The following is a 22,664-nucleotide window of genomic DNA, read 5'->3' as shown; positions in this document are numbered from 1 at the left end:
TCTCTTGCTATGAACTGGCAAAACAGCATAATCCCCTTGACAATCTTGATTTATCAAGGAAAATGAGAGAACACTATACACCATCCAAGATATTAAAATATTGTCAAGGCCCAACGCGGCTGAATACTCTGAGGAGATGGCCCGTGAGGTGCCGCCTTTCAACTTTTCCCCCTTAGTATGGTGGTCAGTAACATGCGGGAGACTGCGGCGGGGGTCATTTTTTAAATTGGGAACTGATGTGCTTTTACTCAATTCGGGAACCTCACAAGCCAAATTTGTAGTATTTTGCACGAATTGCAAGAGATGTTTACAAGTCGACGGTTGAAGTGGAAGCTCGTATTGAGTTTGCTAGAGAGTGATTTGCCAAGCCTTCGATAGCTCAGTTGGTAGAGCGGAGGACTGTAGTGGTACAACAGGCATCCTTAGGTCGCTGGTTCAAATCCGGCTCGAAGGACTTTTGCCAAATGCAAATTTTATTGAATACTTGGAAAGTAAAATACTTGGAAAGTAAAATAACAGACAATTTATAATTATATTATATTTCATCACTGAAAATAGATGCCTTTTGCTTTGAGGCTGTGGCCACGTTATGTTTCTGTCCAACACGAATCTTCATTGGTTTCATGTGAGGTGTTTTGGATCCCCATCTCTTGCTATGAACTGGCAAAACAGCAGAATCCCCTTGACAATCTTGATTTCTCAAGGGAAATGAGAGAACACTATACACCATCCAAGATATTAAAATATTGTCAAGGCCCAACACGGCTGAATACTCTGAGGAGATGCGTGTGAGGCGCCGCCTTTCAACTTTTCCCCCTTAGTATGGTGGTCAGTAACATGCGGGAGACTGCGGAGGGGGTCATTTTTTTAATTGTGAACTGATGTGCTTTTACTCAATTCGGGAACCTCACAAGCCAAATTTGTAGTATTTTGCACGAATTGCAAGAGATGTTTGAATGTCGACGGTTGAAGTGGAAGCTCGTATTGAGCTTGCTAGAGACTGATTTGCCAAGCCTTCGATAGCTCAGTTGGTAGAGCAGAGGACTGTAGTGGTAAAACAGGCATCCTTAGGTCGCTGGTTCAAATCCGGCTCGAAGGACTTTTGCCAATTGCACATTTTATTGAATACTTGGAAAGTAAAATACTTGGAAAGTAAAATAACAGACAATTTATAATTATATTATATTTCATCACTGAAAATAGATGCATTTTGCTTTGAGGCTGTGGCCACGTTATTTTTCTGTCCAACACGAATCTTCATTGGTTTCCTGTCAGGTGTTTTGGATCCCCATCTCTTGCTATGAACTGGCAAAACAGCAGAATCCCCTTGACAATCTTGATTTCTCAAGGGAAATGAGAGAACACTATACACCATCCAAGATATTAAAATATTGTCAAGGCCCAACACGGCTGAATACTCTGAGGAGATGGCCTGTGAGGCGCCGCCTTTCAACTTTTCCCCCTTAGTATGGTGGTCATTAACATGTGGGAGACTGCGGAGGGGGTCATTTTTTTAATTGGGAACTGATGTGCTTTTACTCAATTCGGGAACCTCACAAGCCAAATTTGTAGTATTTTGCACGAATTGCAAGAGATGTTTGAATGTCGACGGTTGAAGTGGAAGCTCGTATTGAGTTTGCTAGAGAATGATTTGCCAAGCCTTCGATAGCTCGTCGCTGGTTCAAATCCGGCTCAAAGGACTTTTGCCAAATGCACATTTTATTGAATACTTGGAAAGTAAAATACTTGGAAAGTAAAATAGCAGACAATTTATAATTATATTTCATCACTGAAAATAGATGCCTTTTGCTTTGAGGCTGTGACCATGTTATATTTCTGTCCAACACGAATCTTCATTGGTTTCCTGTGAGGTGTTTTGGATCCCCATCTCTTGCTATGAACTGGCAAAACAGCAGAATCCCCTTGACAATCTTGATTTCTCAAGGGAAATGAGAGAACACTATACACCATCCAAGATATTAAAATATTGTCAAGGCCCAACGCGGCTGAATACTCTGAGGAGATGGCCTGTGAGGTGCCGCCTTTCAACTTTTCCCCCTTAGTATGGTGGTCAGTAACATGCGGGAGACTGCGGAGGGGGTCATTTTTTTAATTGGGAACTGATGTGCTTTTACTCAATTCGGGAACCTCACAAGCCAAATTTGTAGTATTTTGCACGAATTGCAAGAGATGTTTACAAGTCGACGGTTGAAGTGGAAGCTCGTATTGAGTTTGCTAGAGTTGATTTGCCAAGCCTTCGATAGCTCAGTTGGTAGAGCGGAGGACTATAGTGGTAAAACAGGCATCCTTAGGTCCCTGGTTCAAATCCGGCTCAAAGGACTTTTGCCAAATGCACATTTTATTGAATACTTGGAAAGTAAAATACTTGGAAAGTAAAATAACAGACAATTTATAATTATATTATATTTCATCACTGAAAATAGATGCCTTTTGCTTTGAGGCTGTGGCCACGTTATTTTTCTGTCCAACACGAATCTTCATTGGTTTCCTGTCAGGTGTTTTGGATCCCCATCTCTTGCTATGAACTGACAAAACAGCAGAATCCCCTTGACAATCTTGATTTCTCAAGGGAAATGAGAGAACACTATACACCATCCAAGATATTAAAATATTGTCAAGGCCCAACACGGCTGAATACTCTGAGGAGATGGCCTGTGAGGGGCCGCCTTTCAACTTTTCCCCCTTAGTATGGTGGTCATTAACATGCGGGAGACTGCGGAGGGGGTCATTTTTTTAATTGGGAACTGATGTGCTTTTACTCAATTCGGGAACCTCACAAGCCAAATTTGTAGTATTTTGCACGAATTGCAAGAGATGTTTACAAGTCGACGGTTGAAGTGGAAGCTCGTATTGAGTTTGCTAGAGAATGATTTGCCAAGCCTTCGAAAGCTCAGTTGGTAGAGCGGAGGACTGTAGTAGTAAAACAGGCATCCTTAGGTCGCTGGTTCAAATCCGGCTCGAAGGACTTTTGCCAAATGCAAATTTAATTGAATACTTGGAAAGTAAAATACTTGGAAAATAAAATAACAGACAATTTATAATTATATTATATTTCATCACTGAAAATAGATGCCTTTTGCTTTGAGGCTGTGGCCACGTTATGTTTCTGTCCAACACCAATCATCATTGGTTTCCTGTGAGGTGTTTCGGATCCCCATCTCTTGCTATGAACTGGCAAAACAGCAGAATCCCCTTGACAATCTTGATTTCTCAAGGGAAATGAGAGAACAGTATACACCATCCAAGATATTTAAATATTGTCAAGGCCCAACACGGCTGAATACTCTGAGGAAATGGCCTGTGAGGCGCCGCCTTTCAACTTTTCCCCCTTAGTATGGTGGTCAGTAACATGCGGGAGACTGCGGAGGGGGTCATTTTTTTAATTGGGAACTGATGTGCTTTTACACAATTCGGGAACCTCACAAGCCAAATTTGTAGTATTTTGCACGAATTGCAAGAGATGTTTGAATGTCGACGGTTGAAGTGGAAGCTCGTATTGAGCTTGCTAGAGACTGATTTGTCAAGCCTTTGATAGCTCAGTTGGTAGAGCGGAAGACTGTAGTGGTAAAACAGGCATCCTTAGGTCGCTGGTTCAAATCCGGCTCAAAGGACTTTTGCCAAATGCACATTTTATTGAATACTTGGAAAGTAAAATACTTGGAAAGTAAAATAACAGACAATTTATAATTATATTATACTTCATCACTGAAAATAGATGCCTTCTGCTTTGAGGCTGTGACCACCTTATTTTTCTGTCCAACACAAATCTTCATTGGTTTCCTGTGAGGTGTTTTGGATCCCCATCTCTTGCTATGAACTGGCAAAACAGCAGAATCCCCTTGACAATCTTGACTTCTCAAGGGAAATGAGAGAACACTATACACCATCCAAGATATTAAAATATTGTCAAGGCCCAACGCGGCTGAATACTCTGAGGAGATGGCCTGTGAGGTGCCGCCTTTCAACTTTTCCCCCTTAGTATGGTGGTCAGTAACATGCGGGAGACTGCGGAGGGGGTCATTTTTTTAATTGGGAACTGATGTGCTTTTACTCAATTCGGGAACCTCACAAGCCAAATTTGTAGTATTTTGCACAAATTGCAAGAGATGTTTACAAGTCGACGGTTGAAGTGGAAGCTCGTATTGAGTTTGCTAGAGGTGATTTGCCAAGGCTTCGATAGCTCAGTTGGTAGTGCGGATGACTGTAGTGGTAAAACAGGCATCCTTAGGTCGCTGGTTCAAATCCGGCACGAAGGACTCTTGCCAAATGCACATTTTATTGAATACTTGGAAAGTAAAATACTTGGAAAGTAAAATAACAGACAATTTATAATTATATTATATTTCATCACTGAAAATAGATGCCTTTTGCTTTGAGGCTGTGGCCACGTTATTTTTCTGTCCAACACGAATCTTCATTGGTTTCCTGTCAGGTGTTTTGGATCCCCATCTCTTGCTATGAACTGGCAAAACAGCAGAATCCCCTTGACAATCTTGATTTCTCAAGGGAAATGAGAGAACACTATACACCATCCAAGATATTAAAATATTGTCAAGGCCCAACGCGGCTGAATACTCTGAGGAGATGGCCCGTGAGGTGCCGCCTTTCAACTTTTCCCCCTTAGTATGGTGGTCAGTAACATGCGGGAGACTGCGGCGGGGGTCATTTTTTAAATTGGGAACTGATGTGCTTTTACTCAATTCGGGAACCTCACAAGCCAAATTTGTAGTATTTTGCACGAATTGCAAGAGATGTTTACAAGTCGACGGTTGAAGTGGAAGCTCGTATTGAGTTTGCTAGAGAGTGATTTGCCAAGCCTTCGATAGCTCAGTTGGTAGAGCGGAGGACTGTAGTGGTACAACAGGCATCCTTAGGTCGCTGGTTCAAATCCGGCTCGAAGGACTTTTGCCAAATGCACATTTTATTGAATACTTGGAAAGTAAAATACTTGGAAAGTAAAATATCAGGCAATTTATAATTATATTATATTTCATCACTGAAAATAGATGCCTTTTGCTTTGAGGCTGTGACCATGTTATATTTCTGTCCAACACGAATCTTCATTGGTTTCCTGTGAGGTGTTTTGGATCCCCATCTCTTGCTATGAACTGGCAAAACAGCAGAATCCCCTTGACAATCTTGATTTCTCAAGGGAAATGAGAGAACACTATACACCATCCAAGATATTAAAATATTGTCAAGGCCCAACGCGGCTGAATACTCTGAGGAGATGGCCTGTGAGGTGCCGCCTTTCAACTTTTCCCCCTTAGTATGGTGGTCAGTAACATGCGGGAGACTGCGGAGGGGGTCATTTTTTTAATTGGGAACTGATGTGCTTTTACTCAATTCGGGAACCTCACAAGCCAAATTTGTAGTATTTTGCACGAATTGCAAGAGATGTTTACAAGTCGACGGTTGAAGTGGAAGCTCGTATTGAGTTTGCTAGAGTTGATTTGACAAGCCTTCGATAGTTCAGTTGGTAGAGCGGAGGACTGTAGTGGTAAAACAGGCATCCTTAGGTCGCTGGTTCAAATCCGGCTCGAAAGACTCTTGCCAAATGCACATTTTATTGAATACTTGGAAAGTAAAATACTTGGAAAGTAAAATAACAGACAATTTATAATTATATTATATTTCATCACTGAAAATAGATGCCTTTTGCTTTGAGGCTGTGGCCACGTTATTTTTCTGTCCGACACCAATCTTCGTTGGTTTCCTGTGAGGTATTTTGGATCCCCATCTCTTGCTATGAACTGACAAAACAGCAGAATCCCCTTGACAATCTTGATTTCTCAAGGGAAATGGGAGAACACTATACACCATCCAAGATATTAAAATATTGTCAAGGCCGAACACTGATGAATACTCTGAGGAGATGGCCTGTGAGGCGCCGCCTTTCAACTTTTCCTCCTTTGTATGGTGGTCAGTAACATGCGGGAGACTGCGGAGGGGGTCATTTTTTTAATTGTGAACTGATGTGCTTTTACTCAATTCGGGAACCTCACAAGCCAAATTTGTAGTATTTTGCACGAATTGCAAGAGATGTTTGAATGTCGACGGTTGAAGTGGAAGCTCGTATTGAGCTTGCTAGAGACTGATTTGCCAAGCCTTTGATAGCTCAGTTGGTAGAGCGGAGGACTGTAGTGGTAAAACAGGCATCCTTAGGTCGCTTGGACTTTTGCCAAATGCACATTTTATTAAATACTTGGAAAGTAAAATAACAGACAATTTATAATTATATTATATTTCATCACTGAAAATAGATGCCTTTTGCTTTGAGGCTGTGACCACCTTATTTTTCTGTCCAACACAAATCTTCATTGGTTTCCTGTGAGGTGTTTTGGAACCCCATCTCTTGCTATGAACTGGCAAAACAGCAGAATCCCCTTGACAATCTTGATTTCTCAAGGGAAATGAGAGAACACTATACACCATCCAAGATATTAAAATATTGTCAAGGCCCAACGCGGCTGAATACTCTGAGGAGATGGCCTGTGAGGTGCCGCCTTTCAACTTTTCCCCCTTAGTATGGTGGTCAGTAACATGCGGGAGACTGCGGAGGGGGTCATTTTTTTAATTGGGAACTGATGTGCTTTTACTCAATTCGGGAACCTCACAAGCCAAATTTGTAGTATTTTGCACGAATTGCAAGAGATGTTTACAAGTCGACGGTTGAAGTGGAAGCTCGTATTGAGTTTGCTAGAGTTGATTTGCCAAGCCTTCGATAGCTCATTTGGTAGAGCGGAGGACTGTAGTGGTAAAACATGCATCCTTAGGTCGCTGGTTCAAATCCGGCTCGAAAGACTCTTGCCAAATGCACATTTTATTGAATACTTGGAAAGTAAAATACTTGGAAAGTACAATAACAGACAATTTATAATTATATTATATTTCATCACTGAAAATAGATGCCTTTTGCTTTGAGGCTGTGGCAACGTTATTTTTCTGTCCGACACCAATCTTCGTTGGTTTCCTGTGAGGTATTTTGGATCCCCATCTCTTGCTATGAACTGACAAAACAGCAGAATCCCCTTGACAATCTTGATTTCTCAAGGGAAATGGGAGAACACTATACACCATCCAAGATATTAAAATATTGTCAAGGCCGAACACTGATGAATACTCTGAGGAGATGGCCTGTGAGGCGCCGCCTTTCAACTTTTCCTCCTTAGTATGGTGGGCAGTAACATGCGGGAGACTGCGGAGGGGGTCATTTTTTTAATTGTGAACTGATGTGCTTTTACTCAATTCGGGAACCTCACAAGCCAAATTTGTAGTATTTTGCACGAATTGCAAGAGATGTTTGAATGTCGACGGTTGAAGTGGAAGCTCGTATTGAGCTTGCTAGAGACTGATTTGCCAAGCCTTCGATAGCTCAGTTGGTACAGCGGAGGACTGTAGTGGTAAAACAGGCATCCTTAGGTCGCTGGTCCAAATCCGGCTCAAAGGACTTTTGCCAAATGCACATTTTATTGAATACTTGGAAAGTAAAATACTTGGAAAGTAAAATAACAGACAATTTATAATTATATTATATTTCATCACTGAAAATAGATGCCTTTTGCTTTGAGGCTGTGACCATGTTATTTTTCTGTCCAACACGAATCTTCATTGGTTTCCTGTGAGGTGTTTTGGATCCCCATCTCTTGCTATGAACTGGCAAAACAGCAGAATCCCCTTGACAATCTTGATTTCTCAAGGGAAATGAGAGAACACTATACACCATCCAAGATATTAAAATATTGTCAAGGTCCAACGCGGCTGAATACTCTGAGGAGATGGCCTGTGAGGTGCCGCCTTTCAACTTTTCCCCCTTAGTATGGTGGTCAGTAACATGCGGGAGACTGCGGAGGGGGTCATTTTTTTAATTGGGAACTGATGTGCTTTTACTCAATTCGGGAACCTCACAAGCCAAATTTGTAGTATTTTGCACGAATTGCAAGAGATGTTTGAATGTCGACGGTTGAAGTGGAAGCTCGTATTGAGCTTGCTAGAGACTGATTTGCCAAGCCTTCGATAGCTCAGTTGGTACAGCGGAGGACTGTAGTGGTAAAACAGGCATCCTTAGGTCGCTGGTCCAAATCCGGCTCGAAGGACTTTTGCCAAATGCACATTTTATTGAATACTTGGAAAGTAAAATACTTGGAAAGTAAAATAACAGACAATTTATAATTATATTATATTTCATCACTGAAAATAGATGCCTTTTGCTTTGAGGCTGTGGCCACGTTATTTTTCTGTCCAACACGAATCTTCATTGGTTTCCTGTCAGGTGTTTTGGATCCCCATCTCTTGCTATGAACTGGCAAAACAGCAGAATCCCCTTGACAATCTTGATTTCTCAAGGGAAATGAGAGAACACTATACACCATCCAAGATATTAAAATATTGTCAAGGCCCAACACGGCTGAATACTCTGAGGAGATGGCCTGTGAGGCGCCGCCTTTCAACTTTTCCCCCTTAGTATGGTGGTCATTAACATGCGGGAGACTGCGGAGGAGGTCATTTTTTTAATTGGGAACTGATGTGCTTTTACTCAATTCGGGAACCTCACAAGCCAAATTTGTAGTATTTTGCACGAATTGCAAGAGATGTTTACAAGTCGACGGTTGAAGTGGAAGCTCGTATTGAGTTTGCTAGAGAATGATTTGCCAAGCCTTCGAAAGCTCAGTTGGTAGAGCGGAGGACTGTAGTGGTAAAACAGGCATCCTTAGGTCGCTGGTTCAAATCCGACTCGAAGGACTTTTGCCAAATGCAAATTTTATTGAATACTTGGAAAGTAAAATACTTGGAAAATAAAATAACAGACAATTTATAATTATATTATATTTCATCACTGAAAATAGATGCCTTTTGCTTTGAGGCTGTGGCCACGTTATGTTTTTGTCCAACACCAATCTTCATTGGTTTCCTGTGAGGTGTTTCGGATCCCCATCTCTTGCTATGAACTGGCAAAACAGCAGAATCCCCTTGACAATCTTGATTTCTCAAGGGAAATGAGAGAACAGTATACACCATCCAAGATATTAAAATATTGTCAAGGCCCAACACGGCTGAATACTCTCAGGAGATGGCCTGTGAGGCGCCGCCTTTCAACTTTTCCCCCTTAGTATGGTGGTCAGTAACATGCGGGAGACTGCGGAGGGGGTCATTTTTTTAATTGGGAACTGATGTGCTTTTACTCAAATCGGGAACCTCACAAGCAAAATTTGTAGTATTTTGCACAAATTGCAAGAGATGTTTGAATGTCGACGGTTGAAGTGGAAGCTCGTATTGAGCTTGCTAGAGACTGATTTGCCAAGCCTTCGATAGCTCAGTTGGTAGAGCGGAGGACTGTAGTGGTAAAACAGGCATCCTTAGGTCGCTGGTTCAAATCCGGCTCGAAGGACTTTTGCCAAATGCACATTTTATTGAATACTTGGAAAGTAAAATACTTGGAAAGTAAAATATCAGACAATTTATAATTATATTATATTTCATCACTGAAAATAGATGCCTTTTGCTTTGAGGCTGTGACCATGTTATATTTCTGTCCAACACGAATCTTCATTGGTTTCCTGTGAGGTGTTTTGGATCCCCATCTCTTGCTATGAACTGGCAAAACAGCAGAATCCCCTTGACAATCTTGATTTCTCAAGGGAAATGAGAGAACACTATACACCATCCAAGATATTAAAATATTGTCAAGGCCCAACACGGCTGAATACTCTGAGGAGATGGCCTGTGAGGCGCCGCCTTTCAACTTTTCCCCCTTAGTATGGTGGTCATTAACATGTGGGAGACTGCGGAGGGGGTCATTTTTTTAATTGGGAACTGATGTGCTTTTACTCCATTCGGGAACCTCACAAGCCAAATTTGTAGTATTTTGCACGAATTGCAAGAGATGTTTACAAGTCGACGGTTGAAGTGGAAGCTCGTATTGAGTTTGCTAGAGAATGATTTGCCAAGCCTTCGATAGCTCGTCGCTGGTTCAAATCCGGCTCAAAGGACTTTTGCCAAATGCACATTTTATTGAATACTTGGAAAGTAAAATACTTGGAAAGTAAAATAACAGACAATTTATAATTATATTATATTTCATCACTGAAAATAGATGCCTTTTGCTTTGAGGCTGTGGCCACGTTATTTTTCTGTCCGACACCAATCTTCGTTGGTTTCCTGTGAGGTATTTTGGATCCCCATCTCTTGCTATGAACTGACAAAACAGCAGAATCCCCTTGACAATCTTGATTTTTCAAGGGAAATGGGAGAACACTATACACCATCCAAGATATTAAAATATTGTCAAGGCCGAACACTGATGAATACTCTGAGGAGATGGCCTGTGAGGCGCCGCCTTTCAACTTTTCCTCCTTAGTATGGTGGTCAGTAACATGCGGGAGACTGCGGAGGGGGTCATTTTTTTAATTGTGAACTGATGTGCTTTTACTCAATTCGGGAACCTCACAAGCCAAATTTGTAGTATTTTGCACGAATTGCAAGAGATGTTTGAATGTCGACGGTTGAAGTGGAAGCTCGTATTGAGCCTGCTAGAGACGGATTTGCCAAGCCTTCGATAGCTCAGTTGGTAGAGCGGAGGACTGTAGTGGTAAAACAGGCATCCTTAGGTCGCTGGTTCAAATCCGGCTCGAAGGACTTTTGCCAAATGCACATTTTATTGAATACTTGGAAAGTAAAATACTTGGAAAGTAAAATAGCAGACAATTTATAATTATATTATATTTCATCACTGAAAATAGATGCCTTTTGCTTTGAGGCTGTGACCATGTTATTTTTCTGTCCAACACGAATCTTCATTGGTTTCCTGTGAGGTGTTTTGGATCCCCATCTCTTGCTATGAACTGGCAAAACAGCAGAATTCCCTTGACAATCTTGATTTCTCAAGGGAAATGAGAGAACACTATAAAATATTGTCAAGGCCCAACGCGGCTGAATACTCTGAGGAGATGGCCTGTGAGGTGCCGCCTTTCAACTTTTCCCCCTTAGTATGGTGGTCAGTAACATGCGGGAGACTGCGGAGGGGGTCATTTTTTTAATTGGGAACTGATGTGCTTTTACTCAATTCGGGAACCTCACAAGCCAAATTTGTGGTATTTTGCACAAATTGCAAGAGATGTTTACAAGTCGACGGTTGAAGTGGAAGCTCGTATTGAGTTTGCTAGAGTTGATTTGCCAAGCCTTTGATAGCTCAGTTGGTAGAGCGGAGGACTGTAGTGGTAAAACAGGCATCCTTAGGTTGCTGGTTCAAATCCGGCTCAAAGTACTTTTGCCAAATGCACATTTTATTGAATACTTGGAAAGTAAAATACTTGGAAAGTAAAATAACAGACAATGTATAATTATATTATATTTCATCACTGAAAATAGATGCCTTTTGCTTTGAGGCTGTGGCCACGTTATTTTTCTGTCCAACACAAATCTTCATTGGTTTCCTGTCAGGTGTTTTGGATCCCCATCTCTTGCTATGAACTGGCAAAACAGCAGAATCCCCTTGACAATCTTGATTTCTCAAGGGAAATGAGAGAACACTATACACCATCCAAGATATTAAAATATTGTCAAGGCCCAACGCGGCTGAATACTCTGAGGAGATGGCCTGTGAGGTGCCGCCTTTCAACTTTTCCCCCTTAGTATGGTGGTCAGTAACATGCGGGAGACTGCGGCGGGGGTCATTTTTTTAATTGGGAACTGATGTGCTTTTACTCAATTCGGGAACCTCACAAGCCAAATTTGTAGTATTTTGCACGAATTGCAAGAGATGTTTACAAGTCGACGGTTGAAGTGGAAGCTCGTATTGAGTTTGCTAGAGTTGATTTGCCAAGCCTTCGATAGCTCAGTTGGTAGAGCGGAGGACTGTAGTGGTAAAACAGGCATCCTTAGGTCGCTGGTTCAAATCCGGCTTGAAAGACTCTTGCCAAATGCACATTTTATTGAATACTTGGAAAGTAAAATACTTGGAAAGTAAAATAACAGACAATTTATAATTATATTATATTTCATCACTGAAAATAGATGCCTTTTGCTTTGAGGCTGTGGCCACGTTATTTTTCTGTCCAACACGAATCTTCATTGGTTTCCTGTCAGGTGTTTTGGATCCCCATCTCTTGCTATGAACTGGCAAAACAGCAGAATCCCCTTGACAATCTTGATTTCTCAAGGGAAATGAGAGAACACTATACACCATCCAAGATATTAAAATATTGTCAAGGCCCAACACGGCTGAATACTCTGAGGAGATGGCCTGTGAGGCGCCGCCTTTCAACTTTTCCTCCTTAGTATGGTGGTCAGTAACATGCGGGAGACTGCAGAGGCGGTCTTTTTTTTAATTGGGAACTGATGTGCTTTTACTCAATTCGGGAACCTCACAAGCCAAATTTGTAGTATTTTGCACGAATTGCAAGAGATGTTTGCATGTCGACGGTTGAAGTGGAAGCTCAAATTGAGCTTGCTAGAGAATGGTTTGCAAAGCCTTCGATAGCTCAGTTGGTAGAGGGGAGGACTGTAGTGGGATAACAGGCATCCTTAGGTCGCTGGTTCAAATCCAGCTCGAAGGACTTTTGCCAAATGCAAATTTTATTGAATACTTGGAAAGTAAAATACTTGGAAAATAACATAACAGACAATTTATAATTATATTATATTTCATCACTGAAAATAGATGCCTTTTGCTTTGAGGCTGTGGCCACATTATTTTTCTGTCCAACACCAATCTTCTTTGGTTTCCTGTGAGGTGTTTCTTTGATCCCCATCTCTTGCTATGAACTGGCAAAACAGCATAATCCCCTTGACAATCTTGATTTCTCAAGGAAAATGAGAGAACACTATACACCATCCAAGATATTAAAATATTGTCAAGGCCCAACGCGGCTGAATACTCTGAGGAGATGGCCTGTGAGGTGCCGCCTTTCAACTTTTCCCCCTTAGTATGGTGGTCAGTAACATGCGGGAGACTGCGGAGGGGGTCATTTTTTTAATTGGGAACTGATGTGCTTTTACTCAATTCGGGAACCTCACAAGCCAAATTTGTAGTATTTTGCACGAATTGCAAGAGATGTTTACAAGTCGACGGTTGAAGTGGAAGCTCGTATTGAGTTTGCTAGAGAATGATTTGCCAAGCCTTCGATAGCTCAGTTGGTAGAGCGGAAGACTGTAGTGATACAACAGGCATCCTTAGGTCGCTGGTTCAAATCCGGCTCGAAGGACTTTTGCCAAATGCAAATTTTATTGAATACTTGGAAAGTAAAATACTTGGAAAGTAAAATAACAGACAATTTATAATTATATTATATTTCATCACTGAAAATAGATGCCTTTTGCTTTGAGGCTGTGGCCACGTTATTTTTCTGTCCGACACCAATCTTCGTTGGTTTCCTGTGAGGTATTTTGGATCCCCATCTCTTGCTATGAACTGACAAAACAGCAGAATCCCCTTGACAATCTTGATTTCTCAAGGGAAATGGGAGAACACTATACACCATCCAAGATATTAAAATATTGTCAAGGCCGAACACTGATGAATACTCTGAGGAGATGGCCTGTGAGGCGCCGCCTTTCAACTTTTCCTCCTTAGTATGGTGGTCAGTAACATGCGGGAGACTGCGGAGGGGGTCATTTTTTTAATTGGGAACTGATGTGCTTTTACTCAATTCGGGAACCTCACAAGCCAAATTTGTAGTATTTTGCACGAATTGCAAGAGATGTTTGAATGTCGACGGTTGAAGTGGAAGCTCGTATTGAGCTTCCTAGAGACTGATTTGCCAAGCCTTCGATAGCTCAGTTGGTAGAGCGGAGGACTGTAGTGGTAAAACAGGCATCCTTAGGTCGCTGGTTCAAATCCGGCTCGAAGGACTTTTGCCAAATGCACATTTTATTGAATACTTGGAAAGTAAAATACTTGGAAAGTAAAATAGCAGACAATTTATAATTATATTATATTTCATCACTGAAAATAGATGCCTTTTGCTTTGAGGCTGTGACCATGTTATTTTTCTGTCCAACACGAATCTTCATTGGTTTCCTGTGAGGTGTTTTGGATCCCCATCTCTTGCTATGAACTGGCAAAACAGCAGAATCCCCTTGACAATCTTGATTTCTCAAGGGAAATGAGAGAACACTATAAAATATTGTCAAGGCCCAACGCGGCTGAATACTCTGAGGAGATGGCCTGTGAGGTGCCGCCTTTCAACTTTTCCCCCTTAGTATGGTGGTCAGTAACATGCGGGAGACTGCGGAGGGGGTCATTTTTTTAATTGGGAACTGATGTGCTTTTACTCAATTCGGGAACCTCACAAGCCAAATTTGTAGTATTTTGCACGAATTGCAAGAGATGTTTACAAGTCGACGGTTGAAGTGGAAGCTCGTATTGAGTTTGCTAGAGTTGATTTGCCAAGCCTTTGATAGCTCAGTTGGTAGAGCGGAGGACTGTAGTGGTAAAACAGGCATCCTTAGGTTGCTGGTTCAAATCCGGCTCAAAGTACTTTTGCCAAATGCACATTTTATTGAATACTTGGAAAGTAAAATACTTGGAAAGTAAAATAACAGACAATTTATAATTATATTATATTTCATCACTGAAAATAGATGCCTTTTGCTTTGAGGCTGTGGCCACGTTATTTTTCTGTCCAACACAAATCTTCATTGGTTTCCTGTGAGGTGTTTTGGATCCCCATCTCTTGCTATGAACTGGCAAAACAGCAGAATCCCCTTGACAATCTTGATTTCTCAAGGGAAATGAGAGAACACTATAAAATATTGTCAAGGCCCAACGCGGCTGAATACTCTGAGGAGATGGCCTGTGAGGTGCCGCCTTTCAACTTTTCCCCCTTAGTATGGTGGTCAGTAACATGCGGAGGACTGCAGAGGGGGTCATTTTTTTAATTGAGAACTGATGTGCTTTTACTCAATTCGGGAACCTCACAAGCCAAATTTGTAGTATTTTGCACGAATTGCAAGAGATGTTTACAAGTCGACGGTTGAAGTGGAAGCTCGTATTGAGTTTGCTAGAGTTGATTTGCCAAGCCTTTGATAGCTCAGTTGGTAGAGCGGAGGACTGTAGTGGTAAAACAGGCATCCTTAGGTTGCTGGTTCAAATCCGGCTCAAAGTACTTTTGCCAAATGCACATTTTATTGAATACTTGGAAAGTAAAATACTTGGAAAGTAAAATAACAGACAATTTATAATTATATTATATTTCATCACTGAAAATAGATGCCTTTTGCTTTGAGGCTGTGGCCACGTTATTTTTCTGTCCGACACCAATCTTCGTTGGTTTCCTGTGAGGTATTTTGGATCCCCATCTCTTGCTATGAACTGGCAAAACAGCAGAATCCCCTTGACAATCTTGATTTCTCAAGGGAAATGAGAGAACACTATAAAATATTGTCAAGGCCCAACGCGGCTGAATACTCTGAGGAGATGGCCTGTGAGGTGCCGCCTTTCAACTTTTCCCCCTTAGTATGGTGGTCAGTAACATGCGGAGGACTGCAGAGGGGGTCATTTTTTTAATTGAGAACTGATGTGCTTTTACTCAATTCGGGAACCTCACAAGCCAAATTTGTAGTATTTTGCACGAATTGCAAGAGATGTTTACAAGTCGACGGTTGAAGTGGAAGCTCGTATTGAGTTTGCTAGAGTTGATTTGCCAAGCCTTTGATAGCTCAGTTGGTAGAGCGGAGGACTGTAGTGGTAAAACAGGCATCCTTAGGTTGCTGGTTCAAATCCGGCTCAAAGTACTTTTGCCAAATGCACATTTTATTGAATACTTGGAAAGTAAAATACTTGGAAAGTAAAATAACAGACAATTTATAATTATATTATATTTCATCACTGAAAATAGATGCCTTTTGCTTTGAGGCTGTGGCCACGTTATTTTTCTGTCCGACACCAATCTTCGTTGGTTTCCTGTGAGGTATTTTGGATCCCCATCTCTTGCTATGAACTGACAAAACAGCAGAATCCCCTTGACAATCTTGATTTCTCAAGGGAAATGGGAGAACACTATACACCATCCAAGATATTAAAATATTGTCAAGGCCGAACACTGATGAATACTCTGAGGAGATGGCCTGTGAGGCGCCGCCTTTCAACTTTTCCTCCTTAGTATGGTGGTCAGTAACATGCGGGAGACTGCGGAGGGGGTCATTTTTTTAATTGTGAACTGATGTGCTTTTACTCAATTCGGGAACCTCACAAGCCAAATTTGTAGTATTTTGCACGAATTGCAAGAGATGTTTGAATGTCGACGGTTGAAGTGGAAGCTCGTATTGAGCTTGCTAGAGACTGATTTGCCAAGCCTTCGATAGCTCAGTTGGTAGAGCGGAGGACTGTAGTGGTAAAACAGGCATCCTTAGGTCGCTGGTTCAAATCCGGCTCGAAGGACTTTTGCCAAATGCACATTTTATTGAATACTTGGAAAGTAAAATACTTGGAAAGTAAAATAGCAGACAATTTATAATTATATTATATTTCATCACTGAAAATAGATGCCTTTTGCTTTGAGGCTGTGACCATGTTATTTTTCTGTCCAACACGAATCTTCATTGGTTTCCTGTGAGGTGTTTTGGATCCCCATCTCTTGCTATGAACTGGCAAAACAGCAGAATCCCCTTGACAATCTTGATTTCTCAAGGGAAATGAGAGAACACTATACACCATCCAAGATATTAAAATATTGTCAAGGCCCAACACGGCTGAATACTCTGAGGAGATGGCCTGTGAGGCGCCGCCTTTCAACTTTTCCCCCTTAGTATGGTGGTCATTAACATGCGGGAGACTGCGGAGGGGGTCATTTTTTTAATTGGGAACTGATGTGCTTTTACTCAATTCGGGAACGTCACAAGCCAAATTTGTAGTATTTTGCACGAATTGCAAGAGATGTTTACAAGTCGACGGTTGAAGTGGAAGCTCGTATTGAGTTTGCTAGAGAATGATTTGGCAGGCCTTCGATAGCTCAGTTGGTAGAGCGGAGGACTGTAGTGATAAAACAGGCATCCTTAGGTCGCTGGTTCAAATCCGGCTCGAAGGACTTTTGCCAAATGCAAATTTTATTGAATATTTGGAAAGTAAAATACTTGGAAAGTAAAATAACAGACAATTTATAATTATATTATATTTCATCACTGAAAATAGATGCCTTTTGCTTTGAGGCTGTGGCCACGTTATTTTTCTGTCCGACACCAATCTTCGTTGGTTTCCTGTGACGTGTTTTGGATCCCCATCTCTTGCTATGAACTGACAAAACAGCAGAATCCCCTTGACAATCTTGATTTCTCAAGGGAAATGGGAGAACACCATACACCATCCAAGATATTAAAATATTGTCAAGGCCGAACACTGATGAATACTCTGAGGAGATGGCCTGTGAGGCGCCGCCTTTCAACTTTTCCTCCTTAGTATGGTGCGGGAGACTGCGGAGGGGGTCATTTTTTTAATTGTGAACTGATGTGCTTTTACTCAATTCGGGAACCTCACAAGCCAAATTTGTAGTATTTTGCATGAATTGCAAGAGATGTTTGAATGTCGACGGTTGAAGTGGAAGCTCGTATTGAGCTTGCTAGAGACTGATTTGCCAAGCCTTCGATAGCTCAGTTGGTAGAGCGGAGGACTGTAGTGGTAAAACAGGCATCCTTAGGTCGCTGGTTCAAATCCGGCTCGAAGGACTTTTGCCAAATGCACATTTTATTGAATACTTGGAAAGTAAAATACTTGGAAAGTAAAATAGCAGACAATTTATAATTATATTATATTTCATCACTGAAAATAGATGCCTTTTGCTTTGAGGCTGTGACCATGTTATTTTTCTGTCCAACACGAATCTTCATTGGTTTCCTGTGAGGTGTTTTGGATCCCCATCTCTTGCTATGAACTGGCAAAACAGCAGAATCCCCTTGACAATCTTGATTTCTCAAGGGAAATGAGAGAACACTATAAAATATTGTCAAGGCCCAACGCGGCTGAATACTCTGAGGAGATGGCCTGTGAGGTGCCGCCTTTCAACTTTTCCCCCTTAGTATGGTGGTCAGTAACATGCGGGAGAGTGCGGAGGGGGTCATTTTTTTAATTGGGAACTGATGTGCTTTTACTAAATTCGGGAACCTCACAAGCCAAATTTGTAGTATTTTGCACGAATTGCAAGAGATGTTTACAAGTTGACGGTTGAAGTGGAAGCTCGTATTGAGTTTGCTAGAGTTGATTTGCCAAGCCTTTGATAGCTCAGTTGGTAGAGCAGAGGACTGTAGTGGTAAAACAGGCATCCTTAGGTTGCTGGTTCAAATCCGGCTCAAAGTACTTTTGCCAAATGCACATTTTATTGAATACTTGGAAAGTAAAATACTTGGAAAGTAAAATAACAGACAATTTATAATTATATTATATTTCATCACTGAAAATAGATGCCTTTTGCTTTGAGGCTGTGGCCACGTTATTTTTCTGTCCAACACAAATCTTCATTGGTTTCCTGTGAGGTGTTTTGGATCCCCATCTCTTGCTATGAACTGGCAAAACAGCAGAATCCCCTTGACAATCTTGATTTCTCAAGGGAAATGAGAGAACACTATAAAATATTGTCAAGGCCCAACGCGGCTGATTACTCTGAGGAGATGGCCTGTGAGGTGCCGCCTTTCAACTTTTCCCCCTTAGTATGGTGGTCAGTAACATGCGGAGGACTGCAGAGGGGGTCATTTTTTTAATTGGGAACTGATGTGCTTTTACTCAATTCGGGAACCTCACAAGCCAAATTTGTAGTATTTTGCACGAATTGCAAGAGATGTTTACAAGTCGACGGTTGAAGTGGAAGCTCGTATTGAGTTTGCTAGAGTTGATTTGCCAAGCCTTTGATAGCTCAGTTGGTAGAGCGGAGGGAGGACTGTAGTGGTAAAACAGGCATCCTTAGGTTGCTGGTTCAAATCCAGCTCAAAGTACTTTTGCCAAATGCACATTTTATTGAATACTTGGAAAGTAAAATACTTGGAAAGTAAAATAACAGACAATTTATAATTATATTATATTTCATCACTGAAAATAGATGCCTTTTGCTTTGAGGCTGTGGCCACGTTATTTTTCTGTCCGACACCAATCTTCGTTGGTTTCCTGTGAGGTATTTTGGATCCCCATCTCTTGCTATGAACTGACAAAACAGCAGAATCCCCTTGACAATCTTGATTTTTCAAGGGAAATGGGAGAACACTATACACCATCCAAGATATTAAAATATTGTCAAGGCCGAACACTGATGAATACTCTGAGGAGATGGCCTGTGAGGCGCCGCCTTTCAACTTTTCCTCCTTAGTATGGTGGTCAGTAACATGCGGGAGACTGCGGAGGGGGTCATTTTTTTAATTGTGAACTGATGTGCTTTTACTCAATTCGGGAACCTCACAAGCCAAATTTGTAGTATTTTGCACGAATTGCAAGAGATGTTTGAATGTCGACGGTTGAAGTGGAAGCTCGTATTGAGTTTGCTAGAGAATGATTTGCCAAGCCTTCAATAGCTCAGTTGGTAGAGCGGAGGACTGTAGTGGTACAACAGGCATCCTTAGGTCGCTGGTTCAAATCCGGCTCGCTGGTTCAAATCCGGCTCGAAGGACTTTTGCCAAATGCAAATTTTATTGAATACTTGGAAAGTAAAATACTTGGAAAGTAAAATAACAGACAATTTATAATTATATTATATTTCATCACTGAAAATAGATGCCTTTTGCTTTGAGGCTGTGGCCACGTTATGTTTCTGTCCAACACGAATCTTCATTGGTTTCATGTGAGGTGTTTTGGATCCCCATCTCTTGCTATGAACTGGCAAAACAGCAGAATCCCCTTGACAATCTTGATTTCTCAAGGGAAATGAGAGAACACTGTACACCATCCAAGATATTAAAATATTGTCAAGGCCCAACACGGCTGAATACTCTGAGGAGATGGCCTGTGAGGCGCCGCCTTCAACTTTTCCCCCTTAGTATGGTGGTCAGTAACATGCGGGAGACTGCGGAGGGGGTCATTTTTTTAATTGTGAACTGATGTGCTTTTACTCAATTCGGGAACCTCACAAGCCAAATTTGTAGAATTTTGCACGAATTGCAAGAGATGTTTGAATGTCGACGGTTGAAGTGGAAGCTCGTATTGAGCTTGCTAGAGACTGATTTGCCAAGCCTTCGATAGCTCAGTTGGTAGAGCAAAGGACTGTAGTGGTAAAACAGGCATCCTTAGGTCGCTGGTTCAAATCCAGATTGAAGGACTTTTGCCAAATGCAAATTTTATTGAATACTTGGAAAGTAAAATGCTTGGAAAATAAAATAACAGACAATTCATAATTATATTATATTTCATCACTGAAAATAGATGCCTTTTGCTTTGAGGCTGTGGGCACGTTATGTTTCTGTCCGACACCAATCTTCGTTGGTTTCCTGTGAGGTGTTTTGGATCCCCATCTCTTGCTATGAACTGACAAAACAGCAGAATCCCCTTGACAATCTTGATTTCTCAAGGGAAATGGGAGAACACTATACACCATCCAAGATATTAAAATATTGTCAAGGCCCAACACGGCTGAATACTCTGAGGAGATGGCATGTGAGGCGCGCCTTTCAACTTTTCCCCCTTAGTATGGTGGTCAGTAACATGCGGGAGACTGCAGAGGGGGTCATTTTTTTAATTGGGAACTGATGTGCTTTTACTCAATTCGGGAACCTCACAAGCCAAATTTGTAGTATTTTGCACGAATTGCAAGAGATGTTCACAAGTCGACGGTTGAAGTGGAAGCTCGTATTGAGTTTGCTAGAGAATGATTTGCCAAGCCTTCGATAGCTCGTCGCTGGTTCAAATCCGGCTCAAAGGACTTTTGCCAAATGCACATTTTATTGAATACTTGGAAAGTAAAATACTTGGAAAGTAAAATAACAGACAATTTATAATTATATTATATTTCATCACTGAAAATAGATGCCTTTTGCTTTGAGGCTGTGGCCACGTTATTTTTCTGTCCGACACCAATCTTCGTTGGTTTCCTGTGAGGTATTTTGGATCCCCATCTCTTGCTATGAACTGACAAAACAGCAGAATCCCCTTGACAATTTTGATTTCTCAAGGGAAATGGGAGAACACTATACACCATCCAAGATATTAAAATATTGTCAAGGCCGAACACTGATGAATACTCTGAGGAGATGGCCTGTGAGGCGCCGCCTTTCAACTTTTCCTCCTTAGTATGGTGGTCAGTAACATGCGGGAGACTGCGGAGGGGGTCATTTTTTTAATTGTGAACTGATGTGCTTTTACTCAATTCGGGAACCTCACAAGCCAAATTTGTAGTATTTTGCACGAATTGCAAGAGATGTTTGAATGTCGACGGTTGAAGTGGAAGCTCGTATTGAGCTTGCTAGAGACTGATTTGCCAAGCCTTCGATAGCTCAGTTGGTAGAGCGGAGGACTGTAGTGGTAAAACAGGCATCCTTAGGTCACTGGTTCAAATCCGGCTCGAAGGACTTTTGCCAAATGCACATTTTATTGAATACTTGGAAAGTAAAATACTTAGCAGACAATTTATAATTATATTATATTTCATCACTGAAAATAGATGCCTTTTGCTTTGAGGCTGTGACCATGTTATTTTTCTGTCCAACACGAATCTTCATTGGTTTCCTGTGAGGTGTTTTGGATCCCCATCTCTTGCTATGAACTGGCAAAACAGCAGAATCCCCTTGACAATCTTGATTTCTCAAGGGAAATGAGAGAACACTATAAAATATTGTCAAGGCCCAACGCGGCTGAATACTCTGAGGAGATGGCCTGTGAGGTGCCGCCTTTCAACTTTTCCCCCTTAGTATGGTGGTCAGTAACATGCGGGAGACTGCGGAGGGGGTCATTTTTTTAATTGGGAACTGATGTGCTTTTACTCAATTCGGGAACCTCACAAGCCAAATTTGTAGTATTTTGCACGAATTGCAAGAGATGTTTACAAGTCGACGGTTGAAGTGGAAGCTCGTATTGAGTTTGCTAGAGTTGATTTGCCAAGCCTTTGATAGCTCAGTTGGTTGGGCGGAGGACTGTAGTGGTAAAACAGGCATCCTTAGGTTGCTGGTTCAAATCCGGCTCAAAGTACTTTTGCCAAATGCACATTTTATTGAATACTTGGAAAGTAAAATACTTGGAAAGTAAAATAACAGACAATTTATAATTATATTATATTTCATCACTGAAAATAGATGCCTTTTGCTTTGAGGCTGTGGCCACGTTATTTTTCTGTCCAACACAAATCTTCATTGGTTTCCTGTGAGGTGTTTTGGATCCCCATCTCTTGCTATGAACTGGCAAAACAGCAGAATCCCCTTGACAATCTTGATTTCTCAAGGGAAATGAGAGAACACTATAAAATATTGTCAAGGCCCAACGCGGCTGAATACTCTGAGGAGATGGCCTGTGAGGTGCCGCCTTTCAACTTTTCCCCCTTAGTATGGTGGTCAGTAACATGCGGAGGACTGCAGAGGGGGTCATTTTTTTAATTGGGAACTGATGTGATTTTACTCAATTCGGGAACCTCACAAGCCAAATTTGTAGTATTTTGCACGAATTGCAAGAGATGTTTACAAGTCGACGGTTGAAGTGGAAGCTCGTATTGAGTTTGCTAGAGTTGATTTGCCAAGCCTTTGATAGC

The 22,664-nt window shown here is 41.5% G+C and overlaps 10 non-coding genes across 10 annotated transcripts; all 10 read left to right on the top strand.

Annotated features, from left to right (window-relative positions):
• Positions 1-368: 368 nt before the first annotated feature.
• Positions 369-454, top strand: TRNAY-GUA (transfer RNA tyrosine (anticodon GUA)). The gene is given in 2 exon segments: positions 369-405; positions 419-454. It is a non-coding gene; the product is annotated as a tRNA-Tyr (tRNA).
• Positions 455-1,013: 559 nt separating this feature from the next.
• Positions 1,014-1,099, top strand: TRNAY-GUA (transfer RNA tyrosine (anticodon GUA)). The gene is given in 2 exon segments: positions 1,014-1,050; positions 1,064-1,099. It is a non-coding gene; the product is annotated as a tRNA-Tyr (tRNA).
• Positions 1,100-2,254: 1,155 nt separating this feature from the next.
• Positions 2,255-2,340, top strand: TRNAY-AUA (transfer RNA tyrosine (anticodon AUA)). Its single transcript is given in 2 exon segments — positions 2,255-2,291; positions 2,305-2,340. It is a non-coding gene; the product is annotated as a tRNA-Tyr (tRNA).
• Positions 2,341-4,837: 2,497 nt separating this feature from the next.
• TRNAY-GUA (transfer RNA tyrosine (anticodon GUA)) lies at positions 4,838-4,923 on the top strand. The gene is given in 2 exon segments: positions 4,838-4,874; positions 4,888-4,923. It is a non-coding gene; the product is annotated as a tRNA-Tyr (tRNA).
• A 4,400-nt stretch (positions 4,924-9,323) lies between these two features.
• On the top strand, positions 9,324-9,409 carry TRNAY-GUA (transfer RNA tyrosine (anticodon GUA)). Its single transcript is given in 2 exon segments — positions 9,324-9,360; positions 9,374-9,409. It is a non-coding gene; the product is annotated as a tRNA-Tyr (tRNA).
• A 1,161-nt stretch (positions 9,410-10,570) lies between these two features.
• TRNAY-GUA (transfer RNA tyrosine (anticodon GUA)) lies at positions 10,571-10,656 on the top strand. The gene is given in 2 exon segments: positions 10,571-10,607; positions 10,621-10,656. It is a non-coding gene; the product is annotated as a tRNA-Tyr (tRNA).
• A 3,127-nt stretch (positions 10,657-13,783) lies between these two features.
• On the top strand, positions 13,784-13,869 carry TRNAY-GUA (transfer RNA tyrosine (anticodon GUA)). The gene is given in 2 exon segments: positions 13,784-13,820; positions 13,834-13,869. It is a non-coding gene; the product is annotated as a tRNA-Tyr (tRNA).
• Positions 13,870-16,313: 2,444 nt separating this feature from the next.
• TRNAY-GUA (transfer RNA tyrosine (anticodon GUA)) lies at positions 16,314-16,399 on the top strand. The gene is given in 2 exon segments: positions 16,314-16,350; positions 16,364-16,399. It is a non-coding gene; the product is annotated as a tRNA-Tyr (tRNA).
• A 560-nt stretch (positions 16,400-16,959) lies between these two features.
• Positions 16,960-17,045, top strand: TRNAY-GUA (transfer RNA tyrosine (anticodon GUA)). Its single transcript is given in 2 exon segments — positions 16,960-16,996; positions 17,010-17,045. It is a non-coding gene; the product is annotated as a tRNA-Tyr (tRNA).
• A 548-nt stretch (positions 17,046-17,593) lies between these two features.
• Positions 17,594-17,679, top strand: TRNAY-GUA (transfer RNA tyrosine (anticodon GUA)). The gene is given in 2 exon segments: positions 17,594-17,630; positions 17,644-17,679. It is a non-coding gene; the product is annotated as a tRNA-Tyr (tRNA).
• The last annotated feature ends 4,985 nt before the right edge of the window (positions 17,680-22,664 follow it).

Source organism: Ambystoma mexicanum, chromosome 1p, assembly GCF_040938575.1.
Source record: "Ambystoma mexicanum isolate Mex_15411 chromosome 1p, UKY_AmexF1_1, whole genome shotgun sequence".
NCBI classification, from domain to species: domain Eukaryota; kingdom Metazoa; phylum Chordata; class Amphibia; order Caudata; family Ambystomatidae; genus Ambystoma; species Ambystoma mexicanum.
The sequence above is the reverse complement of the archived record's forward strand: the minus strand, read 5'-3'. Positions and strand labels throughout refer to the sequence as shown.